Raw genomic sequence first — 25,430 nt, forward strand, 5'->3', positions numbered from 1 at the left:
GTCTCTCTTTACCCTTAAATAGTGCATTATTTCATGGAGCAGCCATTTTTAGTGTTGTCCAAATCCACAGTGGTCGTTGAAACGAGGCTCGTTCTAATTGCGTACCACTACATACATTTCTGAAGAGTGCATAATACAACCTAATAACTATGTTTTATGCAGTTTTTGTTTTTGCCAATCCACCAGCTGCTGTATGCTTTTTACAATCTCAAATTTCTCTCACAAGTGCCATTCGAACCTGCTGTTCTCGTGTAAACGAGGTCGCTGTCGACTGACTGACCAACTGACTGATCCCCCCTCCCTCTCCCCTCCCTAAACCCAACTAATAGTGTTTCTATAAGCAATGATTGACCAGCCCACCCCCTTCTTTAAACCTAACCGCAGAATTTTAATAAGCAATCCAGAAAAAGAAGAGCCCCAATTTTTTTTTTACCACATATTCAGATTTTACCAAATTCTCACCCTGTTATTTACTTGTTTGTTTTATTTTGTCTTCTATTTTTGTCTTACCTCATTTCTGAAACCGTTCTTCATCAGACTCTAATCCTGTTGTCGACTCCACTATCCATCTCAAGTTCGCCGACGCACATGTTGAGCTGAACTGGTAACAGCAGAAAAGCCGTCCACATGGAGGTAAGTGATCAGCTGGTAAGTGCAAAAAGGAACGGTATCATACCGCCCAGTAGCGTTCGTTTTAAAGACGAAACTCAGCCATATGTACCTCTGACTACATCATTCACAATCTCCAAAAACATGTATAGGGTTACGTTTTCAGAATGAGCCTGTGTTGGGATTTTCTGAGATGCACTCAATCAATCTAAAAGTGCACTGCAAAAACAAGTGTGCAATGTACACTCAATGGTTTGTGAATAATACCCATAATGCCCTTTAAGAAATTGTGGGCTGACTGAATTTCTCCATTTAACCACAAGCTGGCGTGCACAGTGAAATACTATCAAGTGTAAGTTTCTATGTATTGTTTTATTGTTAAATTAAAAGTAAAAAGTTTTGGACATAAAAATACCATAATATGCTTAAAGTTATTTACGAAACATGCCAGGTGAACATTCTTTAAAAATGTGTTTTCCATGCTGGAACGCTGTCTTTGTTTTGGTTGTTTTAACCTGTCCAATGCCAATTATATTTCAGCACTCCGAGTTGCCACAACCGTGTGTTTCATTCATTCAGAATGGCTCTGAAAGCATGTGTCCATGACCGAAATGCGACTTCCAGTGAACAGTATCATATGAACTCCGAAATGAGGCAGATTCAGTTCCACATGAGGATATTAATTAGCAAATAATATAAATATTACGAATGTAAACATTAGGTGAGCAGGTTACACTCTAACCCTGTGTCCTAACAACACACTGCTTGACAAGATTTGCAGTGACAAGCAATTTGGCTGTTTGCACCAGACGAAACACGACCGAAATTTAAATACAGCCACTCGGAAGCACAGAATATGCACTCACTCATGAAATGGTAAGGTTTATAATCTATTCAATTCATATTAACCCTTTTTAACATTATTAATTGTAGATGCTAAATCACGTGTTTAGTTCTAAAGTTCAATTTCAAGATCTGAGATGCTGCTTTCAGTATATGGCAATAGCTGTCATGTAAAATGGCATTCAAACTCACATTGTAAGAATTTAACACTGAATAAAGCACATGAGGTGTACCTGAAGTGATCTGTGTAAGTTTTCTTTTGTTCAGCTGTGAGAAATAGAAGCCGTTTCTAATATATCAATTCGGGGTGTTGGTTAGGACAAGAACTCCTTTTAATATGGTGAATATTCCTTCTACCGGGTGTCGTTGCTTTTATTTAGTATACGGTTTAAATCACTCGCTCCTGTCCTCAATCTGGCAACCTGCGTTTCTGTTTGTTTTGATGCAGGAGTGCAATACCTAGTTCAACCACTGGGTGTCAACCATACAAACTGCACCTTTAACATTTGCATACATGCCATAAATCAAAATACTTTGTTTCATAACTAATCGACTGCTTGCTAAATGTTAAATAACAATCACAGGGTCTGACCAAGATGCTGAAAATCTAATCCACCTGAGGGATTTATGAATCAGCAAAGCACAAAGAAAAATGGCATTCTTTCAAGTGTACTCTGTGCTTGAATAAACTCACACAGCAGTGTGATCAACATTCTCCTCATTCGTCTGAAAACACACTCCTGAACAGAAGTTTGAACAAAACTCTATAATCTGCAATCATAAGCACACAGACAACACCACAATTCCTTTAAATCAGCCTCTTGCACAGAGAGAGTTTACTGTCTGCAATCTGAACAACAATATCCAACTGATCTCTGAACAGACAGACAGCGCTTTGCATATAGTATGTGAGGAGTTCAGTGACCGTGACTCAACTTTCTATTGTTATTCCATGCTCATTTCTCAATCTAGTTGTGCAATGCACGTGTTAATGTCCGACTTACTTGTGCATTTGTTTGTATTGTCTGTTCTGCAAATGATCCCAGATCTAAAATCCTCCCTCGTCATATCTATTTCTGCTCTGTAATGCCATTACCGTGGGCTTCTGGGTGGAGTGGTGTTTATAAATGAGGAAGCTGTAATCTGTATGATATTCTCTCATGGGACCATGTGTGTGTGTTTGTTGTGTGTTTCTGATGGCATGTGTTTTTTTCAATCTGATGGCAACCGGCTCATCCTGAGATGCATGTCTCTGAGCGATGCTCGTAATTACCCAGAATTCCAGAGTGCCTGCGTTCTCAAAATTGCTTACTGAACAGACCACTCATTTACAACTCACAAAGGACATGCTGGGTATTCATTATGAATGAGTGAGTGTGTGTCTGCGTTTGTTATGGAATATGATGAGGCTGAGTTACAGCACACTGATGGAAGTTCCTAATGGTATATATGTAATGAATCTCAGTCTAGCTGTGTTTAGATTCCCCAGGACCTTAAGATATTATGTAACCATGTGGTTCTCGGTTTCTCTTGTGGCAGAGCCTTTTTTGTTTTTGAAAGTAGAACTTAACTTTTCTTCTTTAATTATGCCTGCTTCTGCCATTTAAGTTAGTATATGAAATGTTAATTAGAAAATACTTGTTACTATATTTTGAAATATATATAAATAAATGAAAAGTAATGTATTGAAGGAGCTCTATGACCAACCTAAAAAGGCAAATCACAACTTAATAATTTACTCGCTTCCAGTTGCTTCAAATCAAATCAAAAGTGATAAAAAGTTGATCAACGGTAAGTTTTCTAAAATCACCATAAGCAAAAATGCAAAAAAAAAAAAAAAAAAAAAAATTGTAAACAGCATCATCTCATGTGAGTTTGCTTTCACACAGGTCACTATTCTACAAGGCATTTGCCCTCCTGACTGATTTAAAAACACTTACTGCTTGCCAAGACACTTGATTAAAAGTAATAATGCTGCAAATTGATTAGTTTCTTGTTGAAACAGAAGTATTGCATTCTAAGACCTCTCAATGTATTATGAGGAGACATTGGTATTAATAATGTTTTGCCTGTAGTTGTTTTTTTTTTTTTTTTTTTTTTTTTGACTGTCAAAGTGGTGGTAACCATTATTATGGGATTTATGAATTACCATGGACCACAGTTTCAATTAAAAATATTCTTTAATGTTTTACTCAAGATAAAATTCAAATCTTTGATTGCCTGGCGGTGAGTATTTTTGGGGTAAGCCCCAAATCTGACATGCTTGCTCTTACACATTAGGTTTCAATTCATTTTTTAGAGACCAAAACAACTTTTATGATGACTTTTACATGAAGACTTTTTAGCCTGACTGAGAAATAGTTTTTTGGTTTACAATTAATAGTAGTGTATATACTTCTGTTGACATTTCTTCCAAATTGAATAGTAAAAGTGTTGTCATTTTAAGTTTTTCTTTGTCATTTGGAGTCTTTCTTTCTTTCTTTCTTTCTTTCTTTCCATTCTAACCAATTTTCATTTTCAGAGAGGGAAATCTTTATTTTATTTTTATTTTAAATTTAGAAGAAATTATACGAGACATTTAGCAAATAAAACTAAAATATTAGAATTTTATAAACTCTATGAACATTCTAATTTTATAAACTTTATCATTTTTAAACTCTACCTAATAAATCTAAAGAAAAAAATAAAACTTAAGTGGTCTCTTAAAGTGATAATGAACACAAAAATGAATATTACGCCATTCATTTGCACACCCCTGACTTGTTCCAAACCTGTCTGAGTTTCTTTCTTCTGTTGAACACAAAGGAAGACACACTAAAGAATGTTGGATACCTGTAACCATAGACATTCATAGTATCTGTTTTTCCTGTTATGAATAGCAATGGTAACAGGTTTCCAAAACATCATCTTTCATGTGTAACAGAACAAGTAAATTATGAGTAAATGGTGAGTAAATAATGGCAGAATTATCATTTTTGAGTTAACTTTCTCTTTAATACCTTCCAGCTGTAAATGTAAAATGAGTTTCCCGAGGTATTCTTCCATTCCAAAAGCATACAGCAGTAGTTCTCAAACTTTTTTCACCAAGTACCACCTCAGAAAAAATTTCTTTTAAACTACCACCATAATGACTGGTATTGAAATACATAGTAGGCCTAAATAAGCGGCTACAGCTCTGCACAGTTCACAAACGTGGCAGATTAATTCTTATTATTATGAATATTTATTATTGTCAGCCACTTTAAACATAATAAATAGTTTAAACAACAACAAACTTGGAGGTAAAAAAAAAAAAAAGATAAATAAAATGTCAACGGTTAAATTGCCAGCAAATGTTACTTGGACCTCATAAAAATAGGTTATACTGTATGTCATAATATTCTGTTTGATAAGTTTTGAAATGTATATCTTTGAAATCTAAATGTTAACTTGTATTTTTAATATATGAATTTAATTTACATGTTTATATTAGAAATTAGATCTGCTTACTGCTCATTAGAGTAGGCAATGTGCGTCAGAGAAGCAAGTGATTAAACTATACCGGTCAACATTGGGATATAAAAATACGAGATACGCCCTCAACAACTGTTACAAGTATAGGGAGGAAAATAACCTCAAATGATAGAATATATAACAAACATTAGAAAAATAAAATAAAAAGTTTAGCCTATTAAAATCAATTTCCTGATCAGATCGTTGTTATCGTATCAAAGGGTTAAAGGTGTGTTGATGTTTTTACTTGAATTATTTAGCGATTCCTCCGCGTACCACTAGAAGGAAGCCTGCATTTCACTTGTGGTACATGTACCACAGTTTGAGAACCACTGGCATACAGCTTTGCCTCCAATGCCAGCCATTGAAAGAGATAATGTTATGTCAAAATCTTTCAGTGTTTGGTGAAATCAACCAACAGTATTTATTCTTCATGGCATACTGTACATCACCTTTAAAAATTACTCCAAGCAGACTCTACAAGAGCACACGACTGAGTGTCAAGTACCGTGAAAACTCCCCATCATCGTCTCCTTCATAAATCAATCAAGCTCCAATAAGCTTGTGATTTCGTTACTGTTTGTTTGTTGCCTCATGCGTTGCGTCTAACAGTGCAGCAGAGATATGCTGATTTCTCAGGTGATGTTTAGACAGTCTCCACACTCCACTGCTGGAAATGGGCTGTTTTAATGGAGCCTATTTCACATCTGCCACACAGTCATTCATCACACATCAGTGGGGAATAACTGTGCGAAGAGATCCCTCACTTTCACCACTTCTCCCCAACTCTCCCTCCTTCTCCTTTTTTGTTGGCGCGAGTTGAAATTGGAATTCAGAGAGCGTTTTATTTGCCATGACAATAAGCATATTGAACCCAATGCCGCATTCAATTTCATCCCGAGTTAGAAAACTTGTATTCACCTGCCTGTGTGGATTCACTTTTTTTACTTTTATATGCCAGGCTCCTTAAGCTGTTGCCTGCGGAAAAAAAGCTTAGATGAGAGAGAGAGAGAAACTGAAAAAAAAAGAAGCGTGAGCAGCTCTGTGTCGCGTTCAGAGACAGCAGTCGGCCCTTTGTCGTCTTTAATTAAAGCTCATTTAGCATATGGATAATGAGGAATGGTTTTAATCAGTGAGGCTGTGAAAATGACAAAGGGAAATGAATTGAATTTGCTCAATAGATGATTCAAGTTCTCCTGGAGTCTAATTGGTCTGGTGAGTTGTGTAGTTTAAAGGCAAGAGCAGTCATAAATGGCTCTGTGTGGATCAAAATGTCCTGTTACATTCTGCTTATGTGAGGATATGAGGTACAAGAGTTATAGACATCTGGTGAAAATAATCATATTATATATTGTCTTTGGTGTTGGATGGATTAAGTGTTTGGTTCGTCCATTTTTTTAGTAGCAACATTATAAAATTATTTTCTAAATATTTATTTAAAATACCTTAGCATCCTGAAAATTAGACTGCTTGAAAAGCAAAAGTATGGAATGTATTTATTTGATAAAAAAATAAATAAAAAATAAATTGTAAATTTCACCCTAATATTTTTCATAATATTATTTACTTATTTATTAGTGTTTTTGTGGAGTTTTCTGTTCACTTGGTTAGTTATTACTTCGAAATATCCTTGAAATATTTGTTTAAAAAAAAAAATAATAATAACAACAACAACATTACTTGAAAAGCAAAAATGGATACTTATAACTTGACAAATATGTGTGTGTGTGTGTGTGTGTGTGTGTGTGTGTGTGTGTGTGTGTGTGTGTGTGTGTGTGTGTGTAGCAAATCTGTATTTGTGCTATTTTCTAATTTTTAAAATCAAAATGAATTACTAAAACACATAGCATTCTGTCTTGCTAAAATCCAACTTGCACTTGAAGATTTTGGTAGTACCCAAAATAGCAAAGTCTACTAAAGGAGGTCGAGCTTTCTCATGTATGGCTCCTAAACTCTGGAATAGCCTTTCTGATAATGTCTGAGGCTCAGACACACTCTCTCAGTTCAAAACTAGATTAAAGACCTATCTGTTTAGTAAAGCATACACACAATGCATCACATATCGGCATGTATGAGTGTGCACAATTCATGTGAGTGGGCTTGGCAAATCACCTATAGTACACACTCCTCCTGTCTTAATGCACCTGGCATTTTGTTAGAAATACTTATATTATTTACATGTTTGCTTCTATGTTTGGTTATATAACTGTTATTTTCATTTATAGCACTTCATTTTTGCATTGATATTTAACATCTCTTGTTTAAGTACACTATGAACAGCAGCTAATTGTTTTTTTTCTCTCTATTTCCACCTGGGGATACTTATCCCGAGGTCACTAGTGATTGTGCAGCACCATTGATGTGATCCAAGACCTGTCAAGAGATGATGCTGACAATCAAGGACAACAAATATTGTATGAAAAGATGATATCAACCATAGTGGACTTCAAGGATAACACATAAGAAGAGATGATGCCAACCATCGAGGAGAACACATACACTTAATACACTTCATTAAACATGTACAAAAAGAAACAGGAGTGGTGCAAGCTTAACTGGTGCACTAGGCAAACAACCTCCGTGCCGCCCTCACGCAAGTAAAAAGCAGGGCGCTGGGTGTGGTGTCGTGGACGAAAGTGAAGAGCGGGCATTTACCAAGATGCCGCCCTGGGTGATCGTCCATATCGCCTAAATCCCCCACTGCATAAACATCACCTATATGAAATCAACTGCAGGGCTTTTAATGTTTATATAGAATAACTTATATTTGATTGTAACTAACTTAATTTGATTGTAATGCAATAATGTACACCCTTTGTAAAGCTGCTTCGAAACAATAATTATTGTAAAAAGCATTATACAAATAAACTTTAATTGATTTGAATAACATAAGGAATTAATTTAAAAATATATTCATTTGTGTACCCTAAAACAACAATTTGTCAATGAACAGTTGCCATAGCAACTTTTTAAAAATATACAGAAAACTGTTTGATTACTGTAAACATCCCTGTATAATATCCTAGTATGCAATCTGACAATAGTGTGCACTTTGACCAAGTTCTTAGTTGTTGGTCTCACAAACAGATAATCCCTGGTAAATCTGTTTTAGGTACACATGTTTGACAGGGTCTAACCGTTGGGAAAAAAAACCACCTGGCTTCAGTGTCATTACTACTCTTTTTCTCAATCAACTTATTGACCAGCTGTTCATTATGTAACTTAATGTCACTGTAAAAATATCATGTGTATCACATATGCCGTTCAGCCATCAGTCAAATCAATATCCCCGTGGCTCTCGTTCTAGCATGGAGGATTAGTCTGCAGACATCAGATTACAAACACAGAGGCATCTGCATACTGTATATCTATAGTCTGAGTCTGACACAACAGCATCCTCGTCCACAGCTGTCGAATTACACAACATCATGTCAAGATCACTGCATGACGTCATGATAAAGAAGACCATGGAGGGATGCACTCCATTCAGCACGAATATGTCCGATGGAACAGAATGATTTAACCAAATACATAATAGTTAATGATTATTTATTTTATAAAATAAAATGCTACATGAATGGGTCATGATCACATAAGGGACATCCAAACTTGGTCCTGGAGTGCCGGTGTCCTGCTTCAACACACCTGTCAGGAATTTTCTAGCATATCTAGTAAGAGCTTGATTAGCTGGTTCAGGTGTGTTTGATTAGGGTTGGAGCTAAACTCTCCAGGACACCGGCCCTCCAGGACCGAGTTTGAACACCCCTGACATAAGCTGACAATAGAATATTACAATACAATAGCCTATGTTTTCAAGACATTATTACACATTTTGTTCATTCATTCATTCATTTTCTTTTCTGCTTAGTCCCTTAATTAATCTGGGGTCGCCACAGCAGAATGAACCGCCAACTTATCCAGCACGTTTTATGCAGCAGATGCCCTTCCAGCTCCAACCCATCTCTGGGAAACATCCATACACACTCATTAACACTCATATACACTACAGACAATTTAGCCTACCCAATTCATCTGTACCGCATGTTTTGGACATGCAAACTCCACATAGAAATGCCAACTGACCCAGCCGAGGCTCGAACCAGCGACCTTCTTGCTGTGAGGCGACAGCACTACCTACCGCACCACTGCGCCACCCTACACATTTTATGTGAAATGCAACTTATTCTTGGGTGCACATTTTAATTTTAGATTCATTAATCAGTCGTCAGTGTCGTCATGTTCTGGAAACATTTATTAATCTTATCAAATACTGTAATGTGACGTGGATGCTGATCCAAATGCAGGTTTTATTTAAAAGAAAGGTCAGGCAAGCAACGGTCAACACAGGAGCAAACAGATGTGTACAGGCAAATCCAGAGTAGTGGTTATATAGCAGGTGGATGGTCAAAAGGCAGGCGGCAGGCAACGTAAACAAACAAAACAAAGCAAGAGTCAAAACTGGCAAGACGCCGGAAAACGCATTGTAATGTTCACAATTCAGTATAACAAGACTCAGCCCTGATGTGTGTCTGTGTGCACGCTGTATAAATAGTCCTAGGAATCAGTTTATGAGCCACTCCCAGCCATGAGTGGGATCAACCCAATGAGGAGCAGGTGACTGGAACTTGGAACTTGGCAAATTTGTGGTCCTTTAATCATCTGCGTGTTTACCAGCAGTCTACCAGGATTAGATCGCTGGTGATTGTGACAAATACAGATGTGATGCAGATAGATAGATGTACAGACAGACAGGCAGACACATTGCTGGGAGAAATTTTTACAACATATTTACCAGAGACACGAGTAGAAGCGAATAAGTTACATCTGTTAACTACACATGTGAATTAAATGTTAGATTAGCATAGCGATATGATTGTTGTTGCCGTCCACAAACTGCACATCTAATGCTAGCTGATATAAGCATTCGCAAATGTGAAGCACATTTAGGATTGAAAATCAAAGTAGGAATATTCAATGCCCAACTAAATAAAAAACAGCTGTGCTAACAACAACACAGCATGTTTCCATTTTTGTTTTGTTCTCTTGCATATTTTGTTTGTGAGTAAAATACGTGCCCTATTAAAACACTGTGGAGACGTGCGTATCTTAGCAGTGAATTCAGACTGAATGCAGTCAAACAAAGAGTTATTCCTGCTCTTGCGTTGTCGTCTGTTGTTTTCTCTTTCTCCTGCTGTCTGCTCTATTATGTGGTTGCGCTTGGCTGCGGACTGAGCTGTGATTGTCTCTGTGGGCTCCTGCTAGAAGCAGGTATTAGCCAAGTATAGAGCTGTCGAGGAAAAACATCAACATACTTGAACAAGAATGTCAAAAAAGAGAATTTAACATCGCTCCCTACTGAGAGTTCAGAGCAGTTGTATTGTGGTCATTGTTGCTTTTCTGCCTCTGACCCAAAATTAAGTCACCATGAGATGCATTTGTGTTTAGGCAAGTTAGTAAATGGAAATGGTGGGTTGTCATAAATAGATTTAGGAAGTTATGCAAAACTTCAAAGGAAAATGCTTTTCTAATTTTGTGGACATTTGAAGGTACAAAAATGGTGAGGAAATAAAATTTTTAGATGAATTATCCATTAAAAGGTAGCTATTACTACCCAAAAGTACAAATGTGTACCTTTGATACTCTGTAATAAAAATAACGCTGCTAAATAAACTGCGTTAATTAAAGCGATACTTTTTTTCTTAGTAATAAGCAATTAATTGAATTACTGTTTTCCCGGTTATAACCGCGTTACCTTTAATGATAATTTAATACGTACGTTACTATAATTGAGAACGCTAAAGCGGTCTTTCTCCGCTGTACCTCTCTTTCTCTTGTGGTGTGTGTGTTTGGGGCTGAGGCGGAACACATAACCAAGCAGTGATGATGATTGGATGATGTGCTGATTGGCTTTGATAAAGTAAAATGCCAATCAGAGACAAAGTAGTGCGGGTGTTTACACACAAGCACATGCAGAGTCAGTCGTCCACACACCAACAGTGTTGCTAGATCGGTTTTGAATTTGATTGTGAATGAATCTCCATTATAAAAGTTTCTGGCACAGCAGCATTTTGTTGTCATATTTCACTTACATTGTTTGATTATTTTATTCAATAAAACTATCATTAGCTGAGTTTAGTGCACAAAAGTTCGTAGCAAATAAAACTTGAATTTTCTCCACCGAAAACACTTATTATTTTGACATATTAAAGAAAATAATATCTAGATATATAGTTGAGGACATGCAGCTGTTGACTCTCACATTATCCCACAACAACATTAAAATAGTGTAGATGAGTGATTAATGTACAATGTTTTATATTTATTTTCTAGTTATTTAACAAATTAGATTTTTTGTATGCAATATTTACTTTCCCTGGTAATTTATTACTTTTACAATTATGTAACTCCACATTATGCAAGTATAGTATCTATAACTAATAACTTTTTAAAAGAACATGCCCAACACTGACGATACCTTAAAGGTACAAAAGGAACCACCTTAGTGATGGGTTTTGTACCTATATTTCTGAGTGTTTGGATTGTTCGTCATCATAATAATAATAAAAAAAATTTACTTGAAAAGCCAACCTTTATTATACTATTATTATATACTTAAATGCCAGCAGAAAGAAATGTTATAATTAGGACATTTTTGTCCTCAGGAAGAGTTTGTACTTAGTTAAATGGCAGAATTTAAACTCTTTTCTAAAATAATTAAAGAAAAAAAACAAAAAAAAAAAAAACAAAACAAAGGACGCACAATGCTGCAATTAGTCATTGCACCATTATAAAGCAGTTATTGTTTGAGAGAGTATGAGACTTGAGTCACGGCCACAGACGTGGATGTAATATGTGTTTGAAAGAGTATCAGGTGTGTGTGCCTTTCTAACATTATAACTGTGTCTGTGTAAGGGGACACTGTGACGTCATTCATGACATTTTCCCTTTTGTTACATCGACACTTTTCAATTAAACCTCTCTCTCTCTCACATATCTACTTTCATTATTAAAGATTGGATCATTTTTTTCCACTGATTTCATTTGATTTTATTACTTTTATTGCTCAGAGACTTAAGCATTTAGCATTTTTGTGAGTACTTTTGTTTATAATCCATTATTTAAAAAGTAATTGTGTAAATAAATGTAAACAATTTATATTTTGCATAGCATTTATTTTTATAGGCATAAAATATAGATGAGCAACAGAAATATCAACAATTTCCTCCTGATTGTGTCTCAAGTTGCCGTTTTAGCAAGTAAACTTCTAACAGCAGTAAACTTTGTCTCATCGTGCTGACAGAAAATGATAAAATGAACATTCTCATCACCCACTGCTCATTCTTTCTGAGAGGGACTAAAAGTCCCTGCGAGACAAAGAGGAAAAAATGTGTCCTGAATATTTATGAATATCGATATGTTCTAAACTCTGAACACATACTGAACACTGCTACAGTCTGTCTCCCTGTCTATTTCTGTGTATGTGTGTGTGTTTGTTGTGGTGTATATCTTTTTTAAATGTATGAATGTGCAGTTTTTGTGCAACCTAAGATTTTGTCAGCTATATTTAGTCTCAGTCCTGTGTCAAATGTACTTTTTAGTTTTTAGTATATTGACTCAGCCTTGCCCTGATTTTGTTTAGCCAAGTTTTAGTGGACTAAATTTCGGTCTATTTTTGTCTAAAATCAGTTATTGCAAACTTAGTCACCCTTGTGTCCTTCAGCATTAAAAGGCCAAAAAGTCTTAAAAGTAATATTTTACTCAAACTTATGAATAACAGTTGGTAATTACAGCAAAATTCACACACACACCTTTGCCAGATAACAAGACTGCTCAACTTGGGAGATTTACTTCTACCAACCTCTAACATTAATTTGTTAATTTTATTTTAGCTTAGCCCCTGTTTTATTAGGGGTCACCACAGTGGAATGAACCGCCAATTATTCCGGCAAATTTTTTACACAGCGGATGCCCTTCCACCTGCAACCCAGTGGACATGGGACGATAACCGCTTTCAAGGTGTACAGCCAGTGTGCGAACTATGGGGGAGCAAGGGGGAGCTCGGCTCCCCTAAATAAGGCATGGGCTCCCCTGAACACATGATTTGTGAAATTTGGGGTCTCAAAAAATATTGACAATGTGTTATTTTGGCATGCGGTTACAGTGTTGTGTAATGTTATCATGGATTAGTATGTGTAAAAGTGCAAAAATATCATTCATTCATGCATGACGGTGATTTGTAAAAAAAAAAAAAAGAGAACTACTGAGATCCCATGACATTTGATAGCGCTTTGTAAAATAAAAAAAGAAAGGTAAATTAGACAACGTTTTGTTGTTTTGGCTGCTGTTATTTGTGCATGTAAAAATAAATCCTTAAAAAAGGATTAAAATAAATCAAAAAAAGTTATTGACGGGAAAAAACAATCGCTTTTTTGATTTATACAGACAATGTAAACTGAAACTATCATGCTGTTTTGTTAACTTAGTCAACAATGTTAACTATGACTTAATAGTACTTTGTATTATTAGTTATAATCACATAAATATTAGTTTTATATTTATAGATTTTTTAGTTTAAATATTCCTGTTTAATAACAGGGATCCTGTGTGCTTTATAGCCTACAGGAAGCTGTACATAATTGTGGCAAAGGACTCTTAAGATCAAAGCAACCAATTTGAATATCAGTACACTGTCTGCTTAATATCTGGTGATACTGCTCCTTCAACAGACATTTAACTGACTATAAGAAACTTTACAAGTACATGTCAGCTTACACTTACCCAAACCCCAACCCTAACTCCAACCTAACTTATAATCTAATGAGAATTAGTTGGCATGTAGATGCAATGTACTGTAACTTGAATTCAACAAACAAACTATTAAAATAAAGTGTGACTTTCTTCCTTCTGTCAAACATAAAAAAGATATTTTGAAGAAAGCTGAAAAGTTGTAACCACTGACACTGGATCTCAATGGTTACCATTTTCAGCTTTCTTCAAAATATATCCTTGTGTGTTCAACAGAATAAAGACACTTATAAAGGTTTGAACCCACTCAAGGGTGAGTAAATGTTCATTTTTGGGTGTACTCTCCCTTTAAGTAGACAAGTTGAAGCATTTATCAGGCAGAGGAAATCCTCCAAGTGATTTACAACAGTGTTATGTGTGATTAAGCTTAGCTCATTATTTACTATCATAAAATCTGTTTCTTTTTTTCCCTTTCTTCTTGAGGATGGTGTGTCTTAAGAGCTTTGTGTGTTGTGTGAAAATATATCAACCAGTGCAAATAAACACTTGGCCCAGCAGGCAGTGTGTTTCTTTAGATCCGTCAAACACAAGCCATTTCTTATGTGTCTGAATATTTTTAGCTTCTCAAACAAGCACATTTTCACGACCATGACATGCAGAGAGCCTCCGGGCGAGTGAGTTTTGACAGACGGGTAAGGCTGACGGGGTGGATCTGTTTTAGAAAGGATGGAGAGGATAACGAGACTGCCCTCTCAGATGGCCACCTGTTCTGAGCTCAACCCCATCAGAAAAAGACCCAAACAGACGCCTGCTTTCCTGAAGAACTGAGTGTGTGACAGACAGGATTGCAAATTGGGAGCGCTGCCCTGTCAGGAACTTCAGCCGCAGGGAAAGTGAACCGTTACCAAAGGCCTGTTGACTCCTTAGGGTGCAGTGTTGACCATAAGGCTGAATGTCTTTGCTGAGGTTGTCCGGTTTGTGTGTTTGTGTTGCTGGAGGCGGAGGATGGAAATGGCTTACTCTAGTAGAGAGAGGATTTGTGCGAGCACACGGTTAAATAAGTTTGTGTGTGCATGAAACTTTCTTTGTATCTATACTGTCAGTCAAATCTAAAAGGTGGTAACTTTGTTTTGGGTTGAGATTTGGTTATTGAAATATTTGCGACATTCATAAACTTAATTACCTGCTATCATTTGTTGATGCAATGCTAAATGCAACCTGCAATATGAATAAGATAAAAAATATATGGATTTACTTTAATTTATGTTGAATTTTGTAATAATATTCCTTAGAAATGTTCAAAAGATTAAATTATTATACAAAACGATTTTAAATTATTTATATAATCTTTTTTTTTTTTTTTTGCAAAAAAAATAAAAAATTGATTGCTGGTTGACGGACCTGCAAAGTGAATTCATAAAGTAGGTCATCGAATGAAAGTATTACCTCTATTTTCCTTTTATTTTCCTTAGATCTTTAAATCCATCACTCTTCCTTTACACTGCCACATCCCCTGTCTCTTTAGTGTCTTTACTCATACTGTCATATTCAAAAAAATGAATGATAATAACACTTAAAAATCTGTGTATGGAAAGTCATTGATTAGCTGAAGCTTCTCTGCTTTTTTAGTTAAACTCTAATCTCAACCTTTCTCACACACACACACACACACACACACACACACACACACTAATGAGTTATTGAATATATCATCATTAAGGCTTCATATTCATTCCTTCTGCAAAAATGAAAATCGATTCTCTTCTCTGGTTGTTTTTTCTGCTCTGTCTCTTTAGCTGTCTACAGTCTCTCTTGCTCTTTTCTTTTCTTTCATATGCTCAGTTTTGTCTCTAAGGTTTTGTGGTGACATTGTGACTAGACTACCAGCAATAACAATATCATCTTAAACCCAAGAGTTTAATGCAGACTCGGTCCTAATTTACAGAAACACCCCGCAGGACCGCCTCAGTGTTTCATTTTGGATTCATTCCACTTGTTTCCTGCTGTGCAGTGGAATGAAGCAATGCGATATGTTCTTCTCTGATAAAATAAATTGAGCGCATAAGAAAAATTCAATAAATGGTTCCAGCACATAAACCTAGTCTAATAATCCAGTAAATAATACAATAAAACATTTTAATATAATATAATATAATATAATATAATATAATATAATATAATATAATATAATATAATATAATATAATATAATATAATATAATACACCTTGGGCTTCATGGTGGCGCAGTGGGTAACACACAATTGCCTCACAGCAAGAAGGTTGCTGGTTCGAGCCTCTGCTGGGTCAGTTGGCATTTCTGTGTGGAGTTTGCATGTTCTCCCTATGTTGGTGTGGGTTTCCTCCGAGTGCTCCGGTTTCCCCCACAAGTCATAGAGCTTTAATTAATTAATTTATTTTATTTTGGATGGTGAACTATATTTTTAACATGAATAAGCAACCTATACTTGTCCATTAGTTTAACATTTTGATAGCATGCAAAGTTTCTAGCATGCAAAAAAAAAAGTTTCTAGCATGCATTAGCATTTTGCTTGCTATATTTGCTATTAGCATATATTTAGCATGTTTCTTGCATGTATTTGCATGATTCATATTTACCATTTTGCTAGTTTGTTTTAGTATATGTTAACATTTTAGGTGACACGGTGGTTGCTGGTTCGAGCCTTGGCTGTGTCAGTTGCCAACGAATGAATGAACGAATGAACGAATGAATAAATGAATGAATGAATGAACGAACGAACGATCAAACGAACGAACGAACATTTGGCCTTTAGAAGCATAAAAAAGAGTGCTAATAATTCTGGCAATAATTTTATATATAACATTATTATTTCACAGCATGTTTTTTAAGCATATTTTAACGTGCTATTTTGCATATTTAATACATTGTTAGCTTGAAAAAAACATGCTTGTAGCTTGTTTGGTTATATGGTTAGTATGTTAAAATTTAACATTAACATTAATTAATGCTGCTAGTATGTTTTAGCGTTAACAATAACTATAGTGTTGATACATTACTATGCTAACATTGTTACCATGAATTAGCATGTTGCTTGCAATTCCGAGCATATTTTATCTTCTTGTTGTAATATTAGACTTAATATCACTTGAAATTGTCTTGCTCTTGTTGAAAATACCTAACTTTGGAATATTTGATAGAAATTTGCTGTATGTGAACAAATTCTCTATTATTGTCACCTTAAAATCATAACTTACACTGAAAATACACATTTTGAAGTTTGCCATTTGGTTGTTTTGCCACTTCAAGCAACAAAGCCATCAATCAATCAATCAATCAATCAATCAATCAATGACAAACAATCAGACAAATAATCTATAAAAAATAATGAGTAAGTAGGTGAGTGAGTAAGTGAACCAACGAATAAGTAATGTTCTAATTCATTCATTCATTCATTCATTCATTTTCTTTTCAGCATAGTCCCTTTATTAAACCAAGGTCGCCACAGCGGAATAAAACGCCAACTTATCCAGAACATTTTTACACAGCGGATGCCGTTCCAGCCGCAACCCATCCATGGGAAACATCCACACACAGACTTATTCACACTCATACACTACGGACTATTCAGCCAACCCAATTCACCTGTACCGCATATCTTTGGACTGTGGGAGAAACCGGAGCACCCGGAGGAAACCCACGTGAACGCAGGGAGAACATGCAAACTCCGCACAGAAACGCCAACTGACCCAGCCGAGGCTCGAACCAGCGACCTTCTTGCTGTGAGGCAAAAGCACTACCTATTGCGCCACTGCGTCACCACTAATGTGCTAATACTTGAATGTGAATAAATGTAAAATGTTCTTCATTGCAGCACAAAATGCATCAGGTCAGAATGTGCATCTCTGTTATTGTGTGTATCCCTTTGTGAATCTCTATGTGTGTGAGTTTCCTTCGGTTTGAGTGATTGAAGCCCACACACCATTACTCTAAGAGGTGAGAGCAAAGAGCCGTGAACCTCCGGTCTGACTCATATGCCACTTCTCATTAAACCCAAAGACACACACACACACACACACACACACTTTCTCAAATACAGAGAGCTGTGGATTTCTTGCACATTAGTACGGCAGAGAAGCAATCATTTCATAGTCCATTCAAAGACATATATGTGAAAACAAGGATCATATAAAGGTCAAGGGCAAAATAGCATCTTTGAGGATGAAAATATATTCTCAGTCTTTTTCCTTTCGAAAAGAGGTGAAAGAGAGAGAGCGAGTCTGTGAAACAGAGTATATAAATTATTTGGATATATTCAGTTTTTTGACAACACTTCAATATTATTGTTCATTCATTTATTTCATCACCTTAGAATTATAAGGTTCTCTGACATTTTTGTCAAAATTGAGTTATTCACATTTTATTAAATGATAACTTCTTTACATTAAATGATGTTTTTTATGAGTTGTTTACATTATGACTTTTTATTTCAAAAACAAAAAAAAAGGTTTATATAACAAGTCTATCTATAAGATTCTTTCTGTGAGCCAATCAGCATTTTTAATGCACACACATGGACCAATCAGAACAGTTTTCTTTGTAATTTCGCCGGACTGCTCCATTGACATTGGAAAAGACCAGAAAAACAAAATCACACAAAATCAGAGTCGGCTAAATAATGCCATACCACACAAAATTGAGATGTGGAAATGTGATGATTTAGAAGCAATTTTTGACATTGAGATGAAATGTTAAATTTTACACTGTTGAAAAAGAAATAAATATTTAAATTAAATATTAACCGTGAAATATTTTTAATTGTGTGTATATAGTGAGTGAAACACTTTTCAGTGTTAATTAAACTCATTTGCTCATTGTCTGTTTTCTTTTAAATTTCTTTTAAAGTCTTTTAAATTTAATAGTAAGCCTTAAAGGGCTATCACTTAATTTAATTCATGGGTCTTATAATTCAATAAACATAACTCAATAATTCATAGAAAGCATATAATTTATTAAATATTAACATATTAATTAAATTGAATGATATATATGAATTATTGAATTAAAGAATTTACTTCAAATTGGAGTAAAAAAAAACTGTAAATGCAGAAAGAACCTTATAATTCCAAGTGCAAAATAACTTTTCAGAATAAAAAGTTTCTATCTGCATTTACCGTGTTTTCATTGCAACAATTTTCAGTAAATTATTTATCCTTGTTCTTTATCCTCGCGCTACAGATAAGCTGTTTAACTGTTTTTTTTTTTATTGCCAGTGAAGCGTTCAGTTTTTCCACTTGCAAAGTCCGCCTGTAAATAGTGAATGCGCCATAGCGCTACGCAACTGACTCCCAAAGGGAATGGGAGATTAGATCATGGGCAAAGCGTATTTTTCCATTCTTAAAATAGCAAAAGGGTATTCGGACATGCATTAAATACTTTTGTGCCATGCACTTTAGACTTTGCACCTAGATCATTAAAACAGCATTATATGAATTACTCCAAACTATAGTAGTGAAAGTGAATGATTTATATTATTGTATAGGATTGCCTACAGCACCAAGAGACATCATTACAGAAATTATTATATAATAAATGATTAATATTGCACGTATACTGCATATTTGAAGAACATTTTCAACACATGTGAAAATAAAATATATACTTTAACATTCACACATCAAAATTTTTACAAGATGTTTCCTGGGCCATCAATACAGAAAATGCATTTTTAGTACTCCACATGAAAGAACCTATTTTTTATGCATAAAAAAAACACAATTTCAAAGTGCATTAAAAATGTATAAATCATGGACTGATGCTAGAAATGACTCCTAACTATGATCCTGAGAGTGGATGATTCATATTCAACTATATGGCTGCCTAGAGCAGCAAGAGACACTATAAAAAGCATGGATAAATGTTCACGGGCTAATAGAATAATTTTATCTTCTTCACAGTTTAGTAATAACTCTGCAGGCTGACTGGATGTTTGGCAGAGTGGGTGAGAGAGATACGTGCAGGAGCACATGTCTGCATACATGTGAGCCTGAATCTTTTGATGTCAGTTGAGGGATGTCAGCTCTGTGATGATGGGAAGGGGACTGGAAGTGTTCCCTGCCCTCATTACATCAGTTATCACCTCCGCAACCAGCAAATGTGTGTGAAAATCACTTATCAGCAAGTCCCCATGTGTGTAAGGGGGTTGCTGTGAATGGAAGTGATGCACAGAAGGAAAGAATTGGTCATCCCGGCCGTTACCATTGCAGTAAAGGTGGTTCTGGAACTGAAAATTGTCCTCTGTATTGAGTTCTTAAAGCTACAGTTGGTAGTTTGATAGAAGCTAGTGATGGCAAACCAGCTTTGAAAGCATAAAATCCCAGATCCTACCTTAAGAGCTTTCCAAAATCATGGCTCCTCAAAAACATATGCACGCCAGAGCAGAGTGCCGTGATGAAAGACAATGTTGATATTACCTGTAATGCAACATCACAATACAAAGCATGTAACATTACAATAAGTAAATGTAAAGAACTTATTTACAGAAAGTGTACTATAGAATTTTTTTTTAAACAAAGAATATTTTGTTGGACTAACCTAATGAAATAATTAAGTCCCCACTTTAAACAGTAAGTAATGCATGTTTACAAACTAATGACAGTAATATTTATTTTTATATCACTGGAAAAAAAAAAGGATTTTTGTTGAAACAAAAACTTTATTTTTCAAAATCAAACTGACTTCAGGTATTAAGTTAAACTTTGTATAATCTAAAAAATATCGATTAAATTTGATTAACACATTACAACAAAGTCACATAAAACATTTGTTGTCATGACTATGTGTTAAATTGTTCTATTTTTACTGATTTAGTAGTACATGTCATTAGGTGTAGCTGTACAATCAGGAATCACCATGAAGTCATGAAATTTGGTAACAATTTACTGTAATAGTTATGAATAAAGCACAGCAACACATTAATTTAACTTTAAACTTGTTTTATGATGTTATATGAGATTCAACTTTGTTAAATTCAAGTTGCATTGACTAGTAAAGTTCATTTGATTCAACTTTCAAGTTTTAAAGTAGCAACAAATGTTTTGCAAATTGCACATCAAGATTGATTGATTAATTGATTGTTTTCCCATAATACTGAATCAAACACTTTCTGCCCTTTTGCAACCGCATCCTAAAATGACAAATGGCACAAGGGAGGGGCAATAAACTGTCATTCAGACATCACAGCAATAGCTAACCACAACCAATTTCAGTGACGTTTTGATCGCTAAAATCAATTCTTACTCTAAATTTGTTCAATAAGCCATTTCATTTGAACATGTAGATCACAATAGGGAGAAAAAAAAAACACAATAAACTACCACAACTTCACTTTTATGCTGACTTTAAATGTAGTGTTATAATTGACCACAAATTACCTTTTGCCTCAAATCTAATGGATTTATCAAGGAAAATTAAAAATGGCAATTGAAACATTGTAATATATATATTCAATTATTGATTGACATGATTATTTGTGTTCAAGTTACAATCGTGGGGTGGTCACTGAAGTCAGTAAATGGCTCTCAAGTCGAGCAAAAGGCAAGCCAGGTCTCATTGAGCTTCACAAGCCATCATCATTTTGCTGGAGAAGTGGTAAAAGAGAGAAGTATTCATTTAATGAGTTACCTTTAACACCTGTTCCATTCCCATAAGGTACTTCTGGTATGCTGTGGTCTTTTTAAGCTGTAATAGCTGCTTGGCTGTGCTGATGGACTGTGGGATTACTGGATAAATTACTTTGCACTCTCTGATGGATTGTATGCTGTTCCTCTGGGCTTTCCATAACCTGCTCTGGCTCTCTGTGCCTTCCCTCTGATTTCTTATATGACTGGAGGCTGATTGGTGAAGGACTGCGATCTGTGATCAGCTATGGTGCCTATTGTTTATTTGATCATTTTGATAATTTGATCAGTGTTATATACACATGTTCTTATTATTAAAATAGGTGGTTTTATTTGAGTTAAATAAACATAAACATTGAACAAAGTTTGTATCACTTTATGTTAAGATATTGGCTGTAAATTGACTTGTAAAGTACATATTTTGAATGATCTTACTCTACGTTTCAAATCAATACCTAACTCGTAATATGCAGCAAATTAAGAGTTTATTAAAACATGTATGTTGTATGTATATTTAAAATGTTTCTAATTACAATATTATTATTTGTTGATTAAAAAAACAATTAACAGTACTGATTTTCAGTTTTTTCAATAGATATAGTTTTTTTCTTTTTCGTAACATGTTTATTTAAGGTTATCAAATAGAATGTACTATGTGCTTTTAAAGACATAAAGGTAAGTTTTACCAAAACAAATGTGCAATGGGTTATAAAAATTAAAATCATTAAATATAAGAAAATAAGTAAATAGGTCAATAGATAGATGGAAGTAAGAAACCATCTACATTAGTAAGAACTAACATTGGTGACCAATTAGCCACAAAGTCTCTGGAAGCACATAAAACAAAATATAAATATGATGTTAAATATTTTAATGAACCCAATTCTTTAAAAAATAAAATTGTTTCATTCTTAACTCTATGTTTAACTAAATTTAATTTACACTTTTAAAAAATTATTTACATGCTTTACTTATTTTTAACAATGTAGTTAAAATACATTTTTAAAACCTATTGTTTGGTGTTTTAATCATGGACATGTTTTTAATTCATGTGTGAATTGCAATTTTGTTTGTGGATAACCAGATACATTCATAATGCTGTGTCCATCTGGAAACCCTCCAGGACAAAGATCAGGACAAGACTTGGGTTACACTGAGCTTACAGGCTTATTATTTTTAAAAGATTCAAGCAGGATTTGCCAATTCAAGCAAAGCGTAATCTACTCCCATTTAGGACAGAGTGATTCCCATATCTCCACCGAATCTCTTCACAAATCTCTCAAACATCCACAAACTCACAGTTTTGTGCTAAAATGCTTTGTCCCACCATGTACTGTCTGTTCGCTGACCTTCTTCTCAAAGTCTTCCTCCTGCATATTCATATGCACAGTGACATTAGCATTGCAGTTATGAAATATGTATGCTGTATGAAGCACAGAGCGCAATGGCTGCCCTTTCACATCCAGAGTCACTGGGGAAGGTGGCGAGGGAGTGTTTCTTGAAAAGTTTCGAGACTTTTTCTAAGGCTTTTGTGTCAGAATCTTGTGGGAAAGCCAAGTAGTTCCAGACTTTGTAATAGAAAAAGCGGGGGGAAGGAGGGTGGGCAGTTCAGGGCAGACAGTACTGTCTCTACACCAGCGAACACTTTAGAAAGCCATTTCAGTTCCAAACTCACATTGGGATTTGTGGACTGGATTAAACTGAAACTGAACTAGACACAGCCAGACTGATTTAGTGCCTGATATGAATCAGATTTGTAAACTGAAATCTGTCAGTGAGATCATGCTAACTCTTTAAAGGGACAGTTCTCCCAAAAAAATTACAGTTAATGTTAATTTACTCACCCTCATGCCATGATGTTAGCTGAAGCTGTTGATTAAAGATGAAAAATGTGCAATTAATGTTCAGTTTTATTGCAGAGATAAGATTTCAAAAATAATCATCAGGAGTCATAAGTATTAGCATGTTTTAGCAGCAGTTGACTATATAGGCCTACTGTATTTACATTTTTTGACTCTAAATTTTACAAACTTTTTATGACACTGTGCCTTGTTTGCTCTGAACAAACACATGATCCTTCATCTTGATATGTTATGGCATCCAGTTTTTTACATTGAGACCCCACCGAAGTCTGTACAGACACAAAGGAGCTGTTAAAATTTAACAAAGCAAATTTTGTTTTACTCAGTTGTTCTGTTGTCATCAGATAAAAGAACACATTTCTTAAAAGAGAAACTGAATTGTCATCTGCATACTATAACAAATCTAGACATATGACCCCACACGCATGCATGATGTAGACAGGTGTCAGACCTAGATATACAGTAGATACGGTCCAGTAGGGGCTCTCTGCTCCTACTAGTAGGCTCAGTAAACTGTTGTCATCTGTCCACATGGTTAATCAGCTATAGATCACATATGGCTGCAGTCAGAAGTTAACGTGAATTATTTTGTTTGTTTATTAAGCTTCCCATTTGTATTTTATTAAAGTCTACCCCAACCACATCCCTAAACCCAATTATCACAACAACGTAAAAACATATCTGGATTGTTCTATGATATCTGATTAACTAAGATAATTTTTTATTAAACTTCCCATTAACTGTATTTTATTAACGTCTAACCTACTCCAACCCTAAACCAACTGTCAGAGTAATGTAAAAACAGATCTGGATTCTTCTACATTAGTATATCTGATTAACCACAAGAATTATGTATATTATTTATTCAATTTCTCATTAATTGTATGTTATTAATGTCTACCCCTACCCCAACCCTAAACCCAACTGTTACAGTAATGTAAAAAATAGATCTGGAATCTTCTCGAATAGCTGATTACCCTTGTGAATAGATACTAGAAGGCGCAGAAGGCCACTACTGGCCCATATCTATCAGCTGCGGGTGCAAGTACATTTGTTGATGCAAATAGTCAGAATGCACATCTGAAAGAAATACATTAGTAATTAGTGCACATATTCGAACAGAAGACCTACAGAATGAACTTTTGGTGAGGTTAAAAGGGTTTTCTTTTTTCAGTATTTGTTTCATGAGTTTTAAGGACAAAGCTACAACTGCACACCTAGTTATGGTACAATTTATGAAATCAGGACAATTATATGGTGACACTGACTCTTCAATTAAATTATCACCATAAGAGCTGTTTTCAGGTAATTTGTTTAAAAAAAAAACAGTTGACATGTTTGTATCAATATTTGTTTACAATACAGAATTTGAATTACATTGTCAATGAAAAAAGATACAAGAGAGAGAGTAAATAAAATAATAATAATAATAATAATAATAATAATAAAGAACATGATATAAACTTGAGGGTAAGACATTTCTGAATGAATTACAGTATAAAAAATTATTAAAACATTATTACAGTATAAAAATAATTAAATGTAAATCACTACAAAATAAAATTGTTCCGTTTTCTATATTTTCAGATAATGAAATAATATTTAAATAATTAATAAATTCTTGCATTATGAACAATTATTATAAAATTATGAATTCTTGCATTATGAAAAATATGGTTTGGTATTAGTAAATTTGCGTTTGTGGATATGGAATTTACAAAGAAAATAATAAAAAATTAACAAAACAAGCATTTCTTTTAGTAGAGACAAATTCAAAATAACCAACAATAATTTCTTTTAAAGTAACAGAAACATCTTGTTGTATAATTTCATTAATAAATGAGCCAATATGTATACAATATTGTACAACATAATCACAACCCCAAAATAAATGAACAGTTTCAGTATGAAATGAACAAAATTAAAATTTTACATTTTTATTTTTATTAAACTTTTCAAAAAACTGTTTAATAGGACAAAAATGTGTTTATTAATTTAAAAAATAAATATTTGACCACATTGGTGAGGAAACATTTTTGTTGCAAAGACCATATTTTCTTTTCCAATTTGTGTGACAAGGTGAAACTCACTCAAACAAACTGGAAGGAGGAGGGAAATGGCGAATGTCAGCAATAGACTCAAAGCTAAAAGAAATCAGCAGCTCCTTACTGCCAGGCAAACATGCAGAAAAGTCCACACAAACGTCCCAGACCTTCTCCTGTC

The 25,430-nt window shown here is 34.7% G+C and overlaps 1 long non-coding RNA gene across 2 annotated transcripts; it reads right to left on the minus strand.

Moving 5' to 3' along the window:
• Positions 1–510: 510 nt before the first annotated feature.
• On the minus strand, positions 511–25,430 carry LOC141379563 (uncharacterized). Of its 2 annotated transcripts, none has more exons than XR_015518373.1 (4): positions 25,298–25,430; positions 23,190–23,214; positions 20,054–20,139; positions 511–645 (listed from the first exon to the last, which is right to left on the minus strand). It is a non-coding gene; the product is annotated as an uncharacterized LOC141379563 (long non-coding RNA). The 2 variants fall into 2 exon arrangements; XR_015518372.1 differs by lacking the exon at positions 511–645 and adding an exon at positions 18,021–19,949.

Source organism: Danio rerio, chromosome 20 (assembly GCF_052040795.2).
Source record: "Danio rerio strain M-AB ecotype USA chromosome 20, GRCz13ab, whole genome shotgun sequence".
In the NCBI taxonomy this organism is placed as follows: Eukaryota; Metazoa; Chordata; class Actinopteri; order Cypriniformes; family Danionidae; genus Danio; species Danio rerio.